The 18,975-nt window shown below is 44.4% G+C and overlaps 1 pseudogene; it reads left to right on the forward strand.

Annotated features, from left to right (window-relative positions):
• Positions 1-2,768, forward strand: part of LOC102502698 (MICOS complex subunit MIC60 pseudogene) — a 45,557-nt pseudogene extending 42,789 nt beyond the window's left edge.
• Positions 2,769-18,975: the final 16,207 nt, after the last annotated feature.

Here is an 18,975-nt window from a genome sequence, read left to right on the forward strand (position 1 = left end):
TAAATTAATTAATTCAACTTAATTGGCTATTACAAAGATTTCTCCCCTGCCCCTATTTGTTGATGGTTGGAGCCCTTAAGATTCATGATGGAAGGACCAGTATTTGACGTAATGGCTATGTTGTTGGACTTCCATGTAGTTGACTGCGGTTCGAGTCCCAGACCTGGTGGCTTAAACTCATGCTGGGCGCATGTGCATGCGTGCCCAAGATCCCGAGTGGAGAATGGAGGAGAAGGGATTGCGATGTGGCCATCTCCCCTGTGGGGGGGGTGATTTCTCGCTTTCTCTCTCTCTGCCTCATGCGACAGATACTCTACTTCAGGTGATTCTGGGTTGACAGCTGGGCAACCGCTGGAGCAGGCCTTTTGTTTGTTGGAGGAGGTATCGGTGGCACTATCCTATATTCCTAATGGGATTTGCATTTCTGGCAAAGAAGAAGGTATAGAGAAAACTATACCTTACTCAGACAGACTCTTTGAATTGGTTCTTGGTTCTGCACCTAATAATATTTCATTGCCAAAGAAGCCAATTCAGTCTGGTTCACTAAAAATCTCTGACTTATCAGAGGTAACGAAAGAATCTGAACAGCCTGCCTCACAACTCCAAAAACAAAAGGGAGACACTCTAGCTTCAACGGCAGCACCTACAGAGGCAGCTCAAATTATTTCTACATCAAATGATACACGGTCGGTCCCAGCCCCCATGGTTCAGTATGCGGAATCTATAAAGACTAATCACCCTGAAATCGAAGGAAAGTCTTCACCTGCAGCTTCAGAGGAAGCATACTCATCTTCTGTAAGGGAGCAACCACCCGAAGAAGTTGCAGCTTGCCTTGCACAACAGGAAAAACAAGAGCAAGCTAGATTGAGTCTCTAGCTAAAGTTTAGAAGATGCTCTGCGCTAAACTGCTAGCATCACTCTGCAGGCGATTGTGCTCAGAAGGCTGCCGTCCAGGCTGCCAGTGCACACTCCAACAACCTGAAAGCAGCCATGGGCAATTTGGAGGTTACAGGTGAGATGTCTGCTCAGTGGCACACAGTGGAGGGTGGATTGAAGGAATGTAGAAAGGCAGTAGATGAACCTGCTGATGCCCTCCTCAAAACCAAAGAAGAGTTAGAGAAGATGAAAAGCGTAATAGAAAATGCAAAGATATAAGAGCTTGCTGGGGACAAACCTCATATAATTGCTGCAAGGGGAAACTTCACAACATGATAGTCCATCTGGATAATGTGGTCAAGAAGGTCCAAGCAGTTCAGTCTGAAGCTAAGGTCGTATGTCAGTATCATGAGCTGGTGGTCCAAGCCTGGGAGGACTTTAAATGAGAACTGGACAGTATCACTCCAGAAGTCTGGCCTGGGTGGAAAGGAATGAGTGTTTCTGACCTAGCTGACAGACTCTCGACCGATGACCTGAACTCCCTGCTTGCACACGCACATTGTTACATTGATTAGTTCAACAGAGAGCTGGCAGAACAGAAGGCCATGGAGAGGCAGCACATCACGTTAGGCTTGGAGAAGCAGAAGCTGGAAGAGAAGGGGGCATTTGACTCTGCAGTGGTAAAAGCCTTAAAATATCACAGAAGTAAAATACGGGCTTAACAGGACAGAAAGGTAGAGGAAGTCCGAGATGCCATGGAGAATGAAATGAGAACTCAGCTGCGGCGACAGGCGGCTGACCAGGCTGATCACTTACGAGATATCCTCAGGGTACGAGAGCAGGAACTGGAGTATCAGTTTGAGCAGGACCTGTCTGAGAAACTCTCTGAGCAAGAATTACAGTTTCGTCGTCTTAGTCATGAGCAAAAGTCGACAACTTTACCTTGGATATAAACGCTGCCTATGGCAGTCTGAGTGGGAGCGAGCAGGCTGTTCAGAGTCATGCAGTTGCTGAAGAGGAAGCCAGAAAAGCCCACCAAATCTGGCTTATTATTATTATTTTTTTTTTGGAGAGGTTTTTGCTATAGGGTGCATGTGCTCGCTGGAAAGACGGAGTGTGACAGAGAGACAGAAAGCGAGAAATCGCCCCCCAGGGGGGATGGCCATGCCGCAATCCCTTCTCCTCCATTCTCCTCTCAGGATCTTGGGCACGCATGCACACGTGCCCAGCGTGAATTTAAGCCACCGGGTCCATAACTCAAACCGTGGTCGACTACATGGGAGTCCAGCGACATAGCCATTATGCTAACTGCTGGTTCCCCAACTCAGGCTTTCTGTGGAGGCACTGAAGTACAACATGAAGATGTCACCTGCAGATATGCCTACTGTTCCTCTGGGTAGTGCAGTTGAGGCCATCAGAGCCAGCTGTTCTGATAATGAATTTGCCCAGGCTTTAACCGCAGCTATTCCTCCACAGCCCCTGATCCGTGGGGTATATAAATGAAGCCTTAGAATTTGTTTCTGTGCTGTCCTAAAACTGGCTCAACGGGTAGCAAAGACTGACGAAACCAGAAATAGCCTGTGCCAGTACTTCCTCTCCTGCTTGCAGTCCCTGCTCCTATTCCTGCCTCAGCAACTGAAGCCACCAATGGAGCTCTGCCCTGAGGATCTAAACACATTTAAGTGACTGTCATTGCCGCCTATTGCATTGAGCATGGTGACCTGGAGCTGGCAGCTAAGTTTGTGCATCAGCTGAAAGGGGAGTCCAGATGAGTGGCACAGGACTGACTGAAGGAAGCTCGCGTGACCCTAGAAACTAAACAGAGAGTGGAGATTAAGACCACGTCCGGCAGCGCTGTAGGAATAGGAGCTGCTCAAGAGCAGCAAGAGTAAGGTCTAGGGAGAGCACTGTGAGGTCATGTTTTATGTCAAAGGAAATCAGCAGTGATCCATGAAGGGCTGGCAGCAAGGGTCCCAGATTTGTCTAGAAGGAAGGCTACAAGTACTGTTCTAAATGTTCACACCTGTTGCACCGTTTACATTATTTCCACTCGCTGTCAGGTCAGTGAACTTCAGGAGTGCTTTTTTTTGCAATCTGTGTAACATTTTCCGTTTTTCAGGTTTCCCTGATCAGGCTTGTGAGCCAATCAAAATAATGCTTGAGATCCCTACTACTATTGATTTTGCCCTTGGAGCAAACTGAAGAAAGCAACAGGATGGAAAAAATAAGTAAATAAATACACTTTTTAATTTTTTAAATTCTTGCCAAAGTGTGTACACAGTCATTAGTGAGAGAAAGGGAGAAAAAGATGTAAAGTAAGAAAGTACTCCCTCCCACAGGGAATGATCATGTTGCAATTCTTTCTTCTTTTCTCCCTCCTTTTGGGATTTTGGGCGTGCTCGCATATGTGCCAGTGTGGGTCTTGGACTTGAGCTGTTCAGTTGGCCTTGTGGGGTGTAGCTGCCTTAATAAACAGGACATAGGCTGGCACATGTTCTTTATTAAAACGTTTTTATGTTGCCAGAGAGAGAGAGAGAGAGAGAGAACTAGGGAGACACAGAGACAGAGGGAGAAGAAAAGACCCCCCCCCCTTGAGTCATGGTCACAGTTCAATCCCATCCTGCTGGGATTTTTGGGCACACACACACACACACACACACACACACACATGTCTGGTATACTTTTCAAATTGCTGGAGCTGGGATTCAAACCATGCAGTTGGCCATTTGGGATCCAGCCACCTTAACTATCAGGCCACGTCCTGACAAGGGTGAATGATCTCACACATGGGAAGATGGGGGGAGGGAGAACTCTCTATCCATCATGAGGGCAGAGCTGGGGAGAGGTTCAGCTGGAGTTGGAGGGGGGCTGGTAGAGTGAAGTTCTTTTTTTAAAAAAGTTTATTTTTAAAAATTTCTTCCACGAGAGAAAGAGATCTCCAACAGGGTCTTGACACTGTGACCCAGTCCCAGTCATAGCTATCCTGGAGTACAGGAACAAGCTTACCTGGCACATTCAAAGAGGTCTCCAAACTTGAATTCAGAAATTTCTATGTGGGTCGGCTTTTCAGAGCTTTGAGTTTCACCTCTGCACCAAGGTGTAGTGAAGTTCTGAGAACTGAGGACCAAATCTCTGTTTCTTTTCTTGTTTTTTTTTTTGTTTTCTTTTTGGAGAGGTTTTTGCTATAGGGCGCGTGTGCTCACCAGACAAAGACAGAGAGACTGAAAGCGAGAAATCACCCCGGGGATGGCCACTCCACGCTGCAATCTCTTCTCCTTTCTCCTCTCAGGATCATGGGCATGCAAGCACACGCGCCCGGCATGAATTTTAAGCCACCGGGTCCGGGACGTGAACCGCGGTAGACTACATGGGAGTCCAGTGACATAGCCATTACAATAACTGCTGGTCCCAAATCTCTCTGGTTCTGATAGAAATTAATCCTGAAACAACATGTCATACAGTGGTCACCTCCTCTGCATGGCAGGCAGAAGCAGGTTTACAGAGGAGGAAATAGAAACTCAGAGGGCCATGCAGCTTGCTAGGGCTCACATGGGTAACAACTGACTGACAACCTTCAATCTCTTTCTTCCTCACTGCGGACATTTAGAATTCTCTAAAGACCCAGCATTGACCTCTGGGTGCCAAGAGAAAAGGGAGCACTTCTGAGAAGCAGCTACCATTGCCAGACTATGATGATGAAATATACTACCCTCGAGGCTCTCAGTTGGACCTTGGGTATAAATCGCATTTATGACCTCATGCCCAGTGACCCTATAAATAAATGATGGCATCACATTTTCCATTATAAATCTCCAGTGCATGCATTTGCTTCTTTCTTGAAAAGAAAGCTTGCTTTTGGCTAAGGATGAGGTCCTAAAGATGAGAAATTAGGGGTTCCCTTCAAGAAAACTAGAGAATAATAGTGATCCAGGGCTCACCAGAACTTCTAAGAAGGGCAAGGGGTTAGACTTGCCCCTTTGCTGCATTCACCCTCAGCCCCTGAAAAGCGACACCAGCTCTCATGGATAGATAACTTCCTCTGTGCTGGGTGCCATGCACACAGACATTTTATCTTGCCTTGACCAAACTCCTCAAGAAATATATTATTACCCCTATTTTACAAATGAATAAACTGAGGTTTGACTGCATACTTTGCTCAAAGTATGCAAACTTTTGCCATGTGGTAGCTAGTAAGAACAAGCATTAAGGTGTTACCAGATCTGGGGGGCTCAGATGTCTGAATTTTACCCACCAAACCTGCAGCTTCACCAAAGTCCTGTTGGTTCCTTATGCCTTTAGAATAATTTCAAATTCTCCATAAAGGTCAGGAGTACATGGAAGGGAGAGCACTAACATTTGTGGAGTGTTTTCCATGCACTTTTCACATATATGCCCCCCTTTTTTATAACAGCCCTGTGAAATAGGTCATGAACCTACTTCATTATAAACATAATTGTTTCAAATGGGAAAAGGTTTGTTAAGTTAGTGAGTTTCAGACTTGTAATTAGAATTCTTTTTGAACATATTTTTCAGTAATGAAGATAATTTTTTTAAGAAAGATTTTTACTATAGGGCATATGTGTTTGCCAGAGAGATAGAAAATGAGCAATCACTCCCCACCTAGGGGGATGGCCACTTCACTCCACATTCCCATCCCTTACATTCTCCTCTTGGGATTTTGGGCATGCATACACATAGCACCTGGAGTGAGCTTGAAGATACCAGGTCCAGGACTTGAACTGTGGTTGGCCCCGGGAGAGTCCAGCGATGTAACCATTACATCATCTGCTGGTCCCATGAAGAGAATTTTTATTCATGATGAGTAATAAGTTATGAGCTGGAAGTAATAGAACATCACCAAGAAAGTCCTGAACAGTACATTCAACTCAAACTTAAATTGAAAGGTTTCTAGAAGATCCAATTGTAGCATAGTCCACACCTTTAAAGGCAGCAAACATCCTCTCTGTCAGATGGGCACATGAGTAGTTGGTAAACAGTGTATGAGCCCCTAAGCTACCCATCAAATTGACTTTCCCTTTAGCCCTAATTTCAGCCTCAACTCTAGGAAGTTGTAACAACAGACCTTGTGATGCAAACCACGTTTCCTAATATGAAGTCTTCAAAAAAATTACGAGAAACCTGTGTGTACATTTCAAAATGTTTGTCATCAAAATAAACTCCAACTAATTCCATTTTTTCATGAATATTAAGAAATTTTTTTAACTGTGAGAGGGTTCTTTCCTTCCAAAGCAAGAAAAAAGAGGACCTAGAGAGACAGACAGACAAAGAATGAGAGCTAGGAAGCATTCCCCATGGGGCACGGTCATGCTGCAGTCTCTCTTCCTCCATTCTCTATCTTGTAGGGATTTGGGGCACACACATATGCCAGGGTGTTTTTCAAGCCACCAGGGCTGGGATGTGAACCACTGCTGGTCACCTAGAATCCAGCTCCCTTAACTGCTAGGCTATGGGGCCAGCCCCCTCCATGAATGTTTTGAAGTCCCCTCACAAATGAATTTCTCATTCTCCAATTTATGAGAGGGCCCTGGTACAACTTTGCTGCTCTCTGGGCTTCCATTTCCTTTCTGGAAGTCAACAGCTACTTGAAGATTTGGTTTGAGGCTTGCTTCAGGCTTTTCCTTGCTGGTGCTTGCTGAAAACATCATGGTCTCCCGGCACGTATTAGACTCTAGGCAATGATGAGGCAGAGAGAAGAGCTCTAGAGGGCAGTTTGCCATTTCCTTCTCTGCCTTTAGACGTTTGCTTAATTCCTTTCCGTTACCCTTTGTCTGTGTAAGTTCCAACTGAAAAAGAAAAAAAAAAAAACAAACCAAACTCCCTTGCCCTCTCTGCCCTGAAGATAATGTGATTAAATGGGGCAGAACTGGCCGCCAGCTACACCAATAACATCTTGAAATTTTGCTCTTAACCGATTAGAAAACACAATGTCTCCGAAGAGAATGGGCTCATTTATCACATCTCCCCAGAACGCTGGCACTAGACTGGGCCGTGAGCAACGCTCACTGCAGAGAAGGGACAGAATGAGGGAAAACCCCGCACACCTCATGGAAGCAGAGATTCTGCTTTTTCCTCTCAGCAATTAATCTCCTTTGGCTCTGCTAAATTACAGCAGAGGCAGGACAACGTTAAAGTGAAAATACCAGGGGACAGTGGGCCCTGGAATGGAACATAAAGCAACCTTGCAAATACCATCTCAGGGGGCTCATTTCTGCTGTCGATGGCACTTGTGGCCCAAGGCAGGGTGGAAGCAGTGTGTGTGAACACTTGGATGGGGCGGGGCGGGGGGGGCTGATTTTCTCTCTGTCCACCCTATTTTCCTGCTTCCTTCCTTTGCTCTTCACACTGGGTCAAGAACACATAGTTGTTAATTCCTGTGAGCTCTGGCTCCTGTCTCTGTGTGGTCCTCTCCCCTGTCTTTCGCTACGCTGTGCACACTGGCTTCCTTTTGCCCTGGACATCCCAAAGCTGATCCAGTCTCAGGGCCTTTACCCCAGCTGTTCCCTCTGTATTGCTCCATCCCCAGATCATCACATGATTCAAGTCAGCTTTGCAGAGGGGATTCTTGGTTTTGATCACTCGGTATAAGTGGCACACTCCTCCCAAACCCAGACTCTGCCATGTCACTCTTTCTTTTTTTCTTTTAAGTTAATTTTGCCAGAGGGCATATGCACTCATCAGAAGAGAAAGAGAAACAGAGAGTGAGGAGAAGGAAATCAATGGGGTATGGTCACACTATAATCCCTTTTCCTACATTTCTTTATTCTGCTGGATTTGAAGCATGCATGCTCATGTACCCGGTGTGGTTTTTAAGCTGTTGAGGCTGGGATTTTCCAACTAATTCCATTTTTTCATGAATATTAAGAAATTTTTTTAACTGTGAGAGGGTTCTTTCCTTCCAAAGCAAGAAAAAAGAGGACCTAGAGAGACAGACAGACAAAGAATGAGAGCTAGGAAGCATCCCCCATGGGGCACGGTCATGCTCAAGTCTCTGTTCATCCATTCGCCACCAGGGCTGGGATGTGAACCACTGCTGGTCACCTAGAATCCAGCTCCCTTAACTGCTAGGCTATGGGGCCAGCCCCCTCCATGAATGTTTTGAAGTCCCCTCACAAATGAATTTCTCATTCTCCAATTTATGAGAGGGCCCTGGTACAACTTTGCTGCTCTCTGGGCTTCCATTTCCTTTCTGGAAGTCAACAGCTACTTGAAGATTTGGTTTGAGGCTTGCTTCAGGCTTTTCCTTGCTGGTGCTTGCTGAAAACATCATGGTCTCCCGGCACGTATTAGACTCTAGGCAATGATGAGGCAGAGAGAAGAGCTCTAGAGGGCAGTTTGCCATTTCCTTCTCTGCCTTTAGACGTTTGCTTAATTCCTTTCCGTTACCCTTTGTCTGTGTAAGTTCCAACTGAAAAAGAAAAAAAAAAAAACAAACCAAACTCCCTTGCCCTCTCTGCCCTGAAGATAATGTGATTAAATGGGGCAGAACTGGCCGCCAGCTACACCAATAACATCTTGAAATTTTGCTCTTAACCGATTAGAAAACACAATGTCTCCGAAGAGAATGGGCTCATTTATCACATCTCCCCAGAACGCTGGCACTAGACTGGGCCGTGAGCAACGCTCACTGCAGAGAAGGGACAGAATGAGGGAAAACCCCGCACACCTCATGGAAGCAGAGATTCTGCTTTTTCCTCTCAGCAATTAATCTCCTTTGGCTCTGCTAAATTACAGCAGAGGCAGGACAACGTTAAAGTGAAAATACCAGGGGACAGTGGGCCCTGGAATGGAACATAAAGCAACCTTGCAAATACCATCTCAGGGGGCTCATTTCTGCTGTCGATGGCACTTGTGGCCCAAGGCAGGGTGGAAGCAGTGTGTGTGAACACTTGGATGGGGCGGGGCGGGGGGGGCTGATTTTCTCTCTGTCCACCCTATTTTCCTGCTTCCTTCCTTTGCTCTTCACACTGGGTCAAGAACACATAGTTGTTAATTCCTGTGAGCTCTGGCTCCTGTCTCTGTGTGGTCCTCTCCCCTGTCTTTCGCTACGCTGTGCACACTGGCTTCCTTTTGCCCTGGACATCCCAAAGCTGATCCAGTCTCAGGGCCTTTACCCCAGCTGTTCCCTCTGTATTGCTCCATCCCCAGATCATCACATGATTCAAGTCAGCTTTGCAGAGGGGATTCTTGGTTTTGATCACTCGGTATAAGTGGCACACTCCTCCCAAACCCAGACTCTGCCATGTCACTCTTTCTTTTTTTCTTTTAAGTTAATTTTGCCAGAGGGCATATGCACTCATCAGAAGAGAAAGAGAAACAGAGAGTGAGGAGAAGGAAATCAATGGGGTATGGTCACACTATAATCCCTTTTCCTACATTTCTTTATTCTGCTGGATTTGAAGCATGCATGCTCATGTACCCGGTGTGGTTTTTAAGCTGTTGAGGCTGGGATTTGACTGCTGTTGGCCATGTGGGACCTCGTTCTTTTAACCAGTAGGCCATGGGATCAGCCCCACATTGCTTTTTTCACTTCATTCTGGCACTTCTCACGGTCCGAGGTTTTCTTGCATAGTTTCTTGCCTGGTAGCCCATCGTTCTAACATGTGAGCTCCTTGGGAGGAGCGTGTGTGGCCTGTTTGCCCACGGTGATACCTACCTTCTAGAGCAGTGCCTGGCCCACGGCTGGAGCTCAGTGACATCTGTTGGATGACTGCACTCTGTGTACAGGTTGGGTGACGTGGTTCTAAGGCTAGGTAGAAAGGGGACCTAGAGCTGGACTGGTCTGAACGTTCATCACTTCCTTCGCCAGCTGAACCGAAGTATTGGCTCCTATAAAGACCCCCTCCTCTGGTGCATTGATGGCCTCCTTTTCTGACTGTGCCTCCTCTTCCTGCTCCTGGTCACTGGCTCCCTCTTATCTCCACCCAAGCACATCTGGTTCCTGACTCTGTTCATCAGTTCACACCATTTCTGATTTTGCTTAGGAGATTGCAAAATGATTCCCTTTTGCTCCTTATGCTGCACTGTCTACCCTTCCACCCAGCCTGATCATGGCCATGACCTTCTGCTTGCCTGAGAGAGAAACTTAGGCTTCTGCTCTCTAAAAACTCGTAGTCTAGTGGGGAGGGGAGAGTAGGCAGAAAATGACTACTTGGAGACCTGAGTGTGATGACCGATGCAAGCTTGGGTAAGGGGCTGAGTGGAAGGGCCACTCTTAATAAAGTAGGGAAGCGTCTGGAGGGTTGCCTGGAGGAAGTGGTATTGGAGCAGAGTTTTGAGGGGAAAGAGGAGTTTTAAGCCAAAGAACTAGAGGATGTGTATTCCAGGCAAAGAGAATATAGTATGGGAAGGAACAGAGAGAAGAGAAAATGAAGCTCAAGATAAATTCTTCTCTATGACTGGAATTAACCAAAAGGGTGATGCTAGGGGGAGGGGTACAGGATTTTGCTCTTAATTAATTAAAAAAAGCAGTGTTTCTCCAAAGGTTAGGTCCTTCCAAAAGGAAAGGTTCTTTTTAAAGGTATGCAAATTCACCAAAATTTAGTTTTTTGGATGATTGAAGTCCAGAATCACAGAGGTTTGGCTGTGGTATCTACACATATAAGTTGATTGTCAGTGTGGTATGCATTTCACATTCTAGAGGCTGAATTCTATTCCAATGACCAAGAGTGTAGACTGGACTTGCCCTGAAGGATAAGCCACTTTTATGTTAGTACATTCTTATGTCTGAGTTAGCTCAGCGGACTCCATGTCAACCACTACAGAGCACTCCCCCTTCTGGGCGGCAGGCTAGAAAACTCCATCCACAAAGGAGAGAAAGCCCGAATCTGTATAAGGTGGTGAGGGAGCAAAGCTGTCCTTTCATGCCTGGAATACTGAACAGTTTTGGCAAGCAACTACTGCAACATGAACTGTACTTAAAATATTCATTTGCTGCAGCTACTTAACACCTCTTTGATTTAGGAGAGCACGAGATGACAGTGGACTACGTGGAAATGCACTCAAAGATAGAAATCTTGTCTGATGGACACAGGAGACATTGCATTACAGCTGAAATTAGAGCATACAAAAATTCTCTTTCCAAAAGGCCACAAAATCAAGCTATGGAAAAAAAAACTTGTACACTTAACTTTGGTAGGCTATGGTAAAACAGCTGCAGCAAATTGCTGAGGACCAGGTTTGCAGCATTTGTCTGACAGTTTTGGGCAAATTGGTCATTCAGTGAGTTAAATATTCCACAATTCTGTTTTGGAGAATTAACTTTCTCTGAATTGGCTTTTGGCAAATTGGCTGCGGCCCACAGCTTCTATCCCAAGTGGCTTATTAAGGAGTTTCTTTTGAACAGTAGAGTGTAGTCCCTGAAAAGAATTCCTGTGAATGCAATTTGTATCTACAATTTGTATCTACTGCTTTAAGAAGGCAGCTTTCCTGTCCTTATTTGCATCATTGGGTCCCAGGTTACCCTGAGCTCTAGCCTTCCTGATGAGCTTTCTTTTGCATGTTCTCCCTCCCCATCCTGACCTTTGGGATGCTTCCCCACAAACCATTTGATTTGTAAGATAACCTTTTCTCCTCTTTCTCAATGGCAGACTTGGAAATTTTTTTCTTTAAAGTATTATTTATTTAATTCTATCTTAAAGATTATAATTATCATTATTATTTTAATTTGACCAGAGAGACAGAGAAAGGGAAAGCAAGAAGGCAAGCTTCTAGGTCCAGAACTCAAACTGCAATCGGCCATGTGGGAATCCAGTGTCCTTCACCACCACACCACCTGATGGCCCCCAGGCTTGGAAATTTTAAAATATCTTTTAAGTTTTAAAAAAGCTTATTTATTTTGGGACCAGCAAATGGCATATTGGTTACACTGCTGTATTCCCACGTAGTTGACTGCAGTTTGAGTCCTGGACCCAGCAGCTTAAAAAACTCATGCTGGGGGGACCAGCAGTTAGCATAATGGCTATGTTGCTGGACTCCCATGTAGTCAACTGAGGTTCGAGCTCTGGACACGGTGGCTTAAACTCATGCAGGGTGCATGTGCGTGCGTGCCCAAGATCCAGAAAGAAGAATGGAGAAGAAGGGATTGTGGTGTGGCCATCACCCCTGGGGGGTGATTTCTCGCTTTCTGTCTCTCTGTCTCTGTTTTTCTGGTGGGCACACGTGCCCTATAGCAAAAACCTCTAAAAAAAAAACCCCAAAATCAAAACAAAACAAAACTCATGCTGGGCGTGTGTGTGTGTGTGTGTGTGTGTGTGTGTGTGTGTGTGTATGCCAGGATCCCAGGAGGAGAAGGGACTGCAGCATGGCCATTTCCTCGAGGGGGTAATTTCTCACTTCCTATTTCTCTGTCTCTCTGGTGAACACATGCACCATATAGCAAAACAAGCAAACAAACAAACAAAAACCCACAAAACAACAAACAAACAATAAAAACCCCCAAAGACCCCAAAAAAAAAAACCAAAAAAAAAAGTCTCTAAAAAGTTTACTTATTTCTTCTTTCCACGAGAGAGTGAGACAGAGAAAGAGCAGGAGATAGGCAACATAGGCAACCCCAACATGGTCTTCATGATGTGATTCCCCCCAGTCTCCACCAGCCAGGATCATGGTGAGTGCGCCCAGCATGTACAGGAAGGCCCTGGGAAACGAACCCAGGACCTCCCCATGTGGTCTAGTTGTGTTTCTACTGCACCACTGGGGAGACTTGGAACTTTACTGTGAGAATGTCATAGGTTTTAGCTTACCACAGGATCATATTTATCTTTTTATGAAATAGAAACATCTTTTCCCCCAAAGTCTGGAGAGGATGCAGCCTTTGAGTGCCTTTCCTGTCCTCCCCTCTCAGGGGAGGAGTCTGGCATGACTTTGTTCCTTTTTCTCAAGATGGCCATCCTGTGGACCTCACAGGTGGCTATACTGGTCAAAGGGATTTAGGCAGACTTGCCCCTGTTGGGTTCCTCCACCTTCAGCAATGTAGCCTTCAGGCCATTCAAGGATTGGTGCTGGGCTTCTTCACAACAGGAGACTGTCAGCTTGTCTGGATCCCCTTCCCATCCTGTCTGACCTGAGCAGTGCAGAAGCCGGTGTTGAGAAAGTCTTTGTTGGAGGGCCCCCGCCTGGGGACCCTCCTACAGGGAGGTTGCTTTGTTCCTTTCCTTCTGTCCCTGGCCAGCTGCTGCTGCTGCTGCTCTTGCTCCCTGTCAGACCTGCTTCTTTACAACCACTTTGGACTTCCACTGAGGTCCTCCCACTGTTAAGTGCTGACCCACTGAGCTTTACTGATGAATAGAATACCTTTTTTTTTTTTTTTAATTCTGCCTCTGAATTCCTTCTACTTCATTCAGTATTTATTGACTGCTTTTTGTGTGCCCAGCACTGTGCTCCATGCTGTGAGAGACACAAAACAAGATAAGCCAGATCAGCTCTGGGAGAGGTGATGAGCTCAGTAGGGATGTGAGATTGATGCACAGGAGACCCTGAGGCATGCAGAACAGGAATCGATAAAGAACCACAGGCAAAGGTATAATCAACTGTTGAGGGGTTCAGAGAAAACACAAAGGGGCTGGTGGAGAGATTGTGGAAGCCTGGCTGGGGGAGGGGGATTAGACGTAAACTGGGCTTTGCATGGTGGAAAGAACTGAAGAGAAGGAAGGGCATGCTCGGAAGAGGGAAGGTGGCATGAATAATCTCACAGAAGCAGGGATGAACAAGTCAGGTGCTCATGAAGGACGCTGGTAGGGAGGGGACCGCTGGACAGAAAGTAATTTGGCCCAGGGCTAGTTGTTGGCAGTAGTGATGATTTTGTTGAAAATATATGTCATTATGTTTTTGCAATCTTGGATACTGTTGGAACGTAATTAGGGCAGCTTTGGAATAATGTATGTGTCCTTGACAATTATTCTTAGCTTTCTCAGAAATTTATTTTTTAGTAACTATTTTTAAAAATGTTTATTTGGGAGCCAGCAGGTGATGTAGTGACTAAGGTGCTGGACTCCCACTTGGTCAACCACTGTTTTAGCCCCAGACCTGGTGGCTTGAAACTCAAGCCAAGCACATGTGCATGTGTGCCTGAAATTCCAGGAGAAGGGATTGCAAGTGGTCATCACCCCAGGGGGTGATCCCTCCCTCTCCCTCTCACTGTCTCTCCTCTCTGGTGAGCTCACGTGCCCTATGGCTAAAATCTTTTAAAAAATACTAATTTCTGGGGATAGCAGATGGTGTAGCAGTTATGTCACTGGACTCCCATGTGGTCAACTGCGATTCAAGTCCCAGACCCGGTGGCTTGAAACTCATACTGGGCCTGTGTGCATGCGTTGCCTGCCCAAGATCCCAGAAGGAGAATGGAGGAGAAGGGATTGTGGTGTGGCCCATCCCCCCAGGAGGGGGTGGATTTCTCACTTCCTTCTTGCTGTCTATATCTCTCTCTTGCTCTCTCCTTCTCTCCAGCAAACACATGTGTCCTACGGCAAAAACTTCTAAAAAAAAGTTTATTTCTTCCATTAGAGAGACAAAGAGACAGAGAGGCAGTACCTCCCAACTGTGTCCTGATGCAGGGATCCATCCCAGCTTCAGCCAGCCCTGGATTTTGAGCATGTACATACAGTCCATTCAGGGAGATCTCTAGATCAGAACCTAGAGTTTTCTCTTGTGGGCCTTACAGACCATTGTGTTAGCACTCGCCACCATCTGGTTTCAGAATTTTATTTTTTCTTACATTTTTTTTCCCTTTGTGCTACAAGTTAATTTTTACCTATTTATTCCTTTTTCTGTGCTCCTTATAACAAAAGCAATTTAGATCACTATACATGCCTAGTGAGATTCATTGGAAAAGAATCTATGAGACAAAAATGGATTCACACTACCCAAAGGACAGAAGAATTCTTCATTGGAAAAGTTCTTGCACATCAATGTTTATTGCAGCACTATTCATGTTTGCTAAGACGTAGAACCAACCCAAATGCCCCCACATGGATGAATGGATTGAAAAACTGTGGCACATATACTCTATGGAATACTATTCAGCCATAAAAAAACAACAAAACCCTGGCTTTTGACAGAAAGTGGAAGAATATGGAAGATTTACTGCTGAGCGAAACAAGCCAGGCTGTGAAGGAGAGACATTGTATGTCCCCACTTAATGTATACAGAGTATCTGCACTCTTCGACCAAAACTGATTGACTAAAAGATATACAAACACAAGAGATGGGTGTCAATGCCAGATGTGATGAGTGTGGAGGAGAGGAGCCTAGGGAAGGACATTTGGAAGAGGGATACAGAGGCAGTGCATTGACGAGATGGGGAGGTGTGGTGTTATCTGTTGAAGATATATGATTAACTGGACTGGGGAGAAATGTTCACATACTGAAATGTTCACTTCATAAGCTAAACAATGTCATTGAATGAACATAAAAAATAAATTAATTAAAAAAATGGATGCATGGGAACCAGCAGTTAGCGTAATGGCTATGTCGCTGGACTCCCACGTAGTTGACCGCGGTTCGCGTCCCGGATCCGGTGGCTTAAAACTCATGCCGGGCGTGTGTGTGTGCGTGTCCAAGATCCCAAGAGGAGAATGGAGGAGAAGGGATTGCGGCGTGACCATCCCCCCTGGGGGGTGATTTCTCGCTCTCTGTCTCTAATGTCTCTCTCTGTCTGTCTGGTGAGCGCACGCGTCCTATAGCGAAAATCTCTCCAAAAAAAAAAAAAAGGATGCATGTATCTGTATAAGGGGAGGTCTGGAAGTATACACACAGGTGCCTTATTGATTGTGTCTGAGTGGCTGGAATCATGGGCATTCTTCATTCTTTCCCTTTTACTTGTCTGCATAGAATTTGCACATTTATTTCACAGGAATGTAATTAATTTGTAAAGGAAAAGTACCATCACCGGACAATAGAAATGAGAAATCTGGTGAGCAAAAGAAATTTCATAGGAAAACTATTGGAATTTTTCAGGTTTGGATTTCCTTGTCTTCCAGTCTTGAATTAAATCAAAGTCAGTTGTGTCTGCCTTGACCATCCTTCAGTTTTGCCCACTGTTTAATATTTAAAACTTGGTTTTGGCCAGCCTGTTTTCAGCCACGCTCTTTCCTGTTCAGTCACCTGGGGTTGTGATGGACAGCTGGTACAAGCAGCCAGGCCTGGGCAGGGCAGGCGGCCACCTCTGTGATGCTGCCTGAAAGGTGTGGAGTCTTTGCTGTTCAGCCATAGTGAAGCTCAACCTTGCTGTGCATCAGAATCACCAGTGGGCCTTTCGAAATCTGTGGTTGCCCAGGGATGCCAATTCATTAGTATTTTCAAAACAAAATAAAGCAAAGCAATACAAAACAAAACCATGCAGAGGATTCCAACATATAGCCTAGGGTGCAGTCCAGCAAGCAAATATATTCTTTTCTGGCCAATCCTTCAAATTCTCCATAGGCTCGAACCACTCATCCTGCTTTTCCTAGGATGCGCTTAACATTTTATTTCTTAAAGTGTGCCGCAGAGGTCCAGCTGTGGTGACGCAGTGATAGTACAAAGCTCTGCAATGCTGGAATCCGTATGCGAGATCGGGTTGGTCCTGGGAGGCTCTGTACATGCTGGCTACATGTGTGCCTGTGATCCTCACGGGCTGGGAAGAACTTGGGAGAGGATCACAGTTTGAGACCTTCTGGAGGGGGCTCATCTCACCCTCTCTCAAGAAAGAAAGAAACTTAAAAAAAATGCATGTGGCAATGACTTTTATACTGAGTCAGCTGGGAAGCCTGCCTCAAATGCAGACCCTTGGACACATTCTGGACCCACTGAATCAAAATTGCTGGAGTTGGGACTCAAGAAGATGTACTTTTATTTTTCTTCCGGGAAGATGAACTTTAATAAGCTCCTTGGTAATTCTTTTGTACTGTCTTTGAAAATTTGAGAACTTACGCAAAGTCTTATGTCTTTAACTGGCTTTTAATTTCCTTTCCATTTTCACTATGTTTCTTTATAGCACATTGATTTTATCAATTTGTTGTCAGATTAGTATGTCTAAAGCCGAATTTTACATCTGGTAACAACTTTTTATTTTTTTTAAATAATTTTTCTTCTAGAGACAGATTGTAACATAATACAAAACTCCATGTAATTTGTGTAGAAAGTATATTTTAAAGATTATTCATTTTAAAATTGAAGCCATTATAGGTATATATTTCCCCATTATGAAAGTAATATATACTTATGGCATTATAAAGATTTAGAAATAGAGAAAAGGAGAAATTGGAACAATACCATATTCAAATTTTCACAACTCAAAGACAACCAAAAACTATCTACAATTTAATGCATTTCCTTTTAGTGTTTCTTTTTTTATGCACAGAACTTGCTTTTTTTTTTTTTAAATCATGATCATACCCTTATCTTGGTTTTATTTTCTGTAATTTCAGTTACCTGTGGTCAATCATGATCTAAAAATAGGTGAGTATAATACAATAAGATATTTTGAGAGAGAGAGAAACCATATTCACATAAATTTTATAACAGTATGTTGTTATAATTGTTCCATTTTGTTATCAGTTATTATTGCTAAACTCCTACAGTGGCTTATTTATAAATTAGGCTTTATCGTGGGTAGGTATAGGAAACAAGGTACAGATAGGGTTTAATACACCCAAATTTTCAAGCATCCTCTGGGGAGTCTCAGAATGTACCCCTTCCAAATAGCAGGGTACTACCATAGTGTGGAAATAGGCTGTGGTAGGCTTTATTTTCGTAAATTACCTTTAGTTACTGAAGATAAGTGATGATTATATTTAATAAGGAGTATTGTGGACTTTTGCTGTTGTGCTGTGATTGTTTTTCTCAGTAAAGTAGTGGGATATTCACAGTTCAGTTCCCATCAAAGGATAAGAAATGAAGAGAGAGGTGGGGCATAGGATTTTTAGTGATAAGATCCCTGCCATATTGCTAGTAGTTAATGAGAAGAAGTGAACCCAATTAACTCAATGGTTTATTCACTAGGTTTGGAAACAGGCTTTATTAGAGAAAATGGTATTTGTTCATATAAATGACAGAATATATTGGTCAGGGGAAATTGCATTTGCTAACATAAGCTGTAAATGACCTCATGGGCTGTGTGTTCATTCAAATCACTGGTGTATATACCAGGTGGGTTCTCTTGTTAGTTATACATTCTCAGAGGCTTGGTGATTTATTCACAGGAGCAAGGTAACTGTTAAAAATATCCCTAGCATTGTAAGCATTGAAGTTTTACTTCTTGCTCATCTGCATGTCTGTAGTGGGTTGGCGGTGTGTGTGTGTGTGTGTGTGTGTGTGTGTGTGTGCATGCGCGGGAGGGGCAGAATCTGTGCCAGGTACTCTTCGTTCAAGGGCCAGGGTTCACCTTTTGTGACATCTTTGTTTGCCAGAATGGGGAGAAGGAAAGATGGAGAAATTGAACCACTCTTATATTTTATTGACTATTCTTTTTGTTTTCATGGTTTCTGAGGAGGAGTCTGGTAATTCTTGTTTTTGTTTCTTTATAGGAAAATGTTTTCCCAACTCTCTGGCTTGTTTCAAAATTTCTTCTTTGTCTTTGATTTTTTGCAGCTTAAATATAATACATCCAGTGTAAATTCTTTTAGTATTTATCTTGCTTGGTATTCTCTGAGCTTCCCGAATCTGTGGCTAGGTATCTATCATTAGTTTTGGAATATTCTCAGCCATTACATCTTTTAATATTTCTTTTGTTCTATTTTATTTTTCTTCCTAATGTGGAATTTCAATTATTCATTTGTTACACTTTTTGAAATTGTCTCACAGTTCTTAAATATGGTTTTTTTTTTCTTTTTTTTGGAGAGATTTTTGCTATAGGGTGCGTGTGCTCGCCGGAAAGACAGAGAGAGACAGAGAGATAGAAAGCGAGAAATCACCCCCCGGGGAGGATAGCCATGTCGCAATCCCTTCTCCATTCTCCTCTCGGGATCTTGGGCACGCACGCACACGCGCGTGGCATGAGTTAAGCGACCAGGTCTGGGACTCGAACCGTGGTCGACTACGTGGGAGTCCAGCGACATAGCCATTGTGCTAACTGCTGGTCGCTTAAATATGTTTTTTTTTTTTTT

The sequence above is a fragment of the Tupaia chinensis genome, unplaced genomic scaffold (genome assembly GCF_000334495.1).
Source record: "Tupaia chinensis unplaced genomic scaffold, TupChi_1.0 Scaffold147282_1, whole genome shotgun sequence".
Taxonomy (NCBI): Eukaryota; Metazoa; Chordata; class Mammalia; order Scandentia; family Tupaiidae; genus Tupaia; species Tupaia belangeri.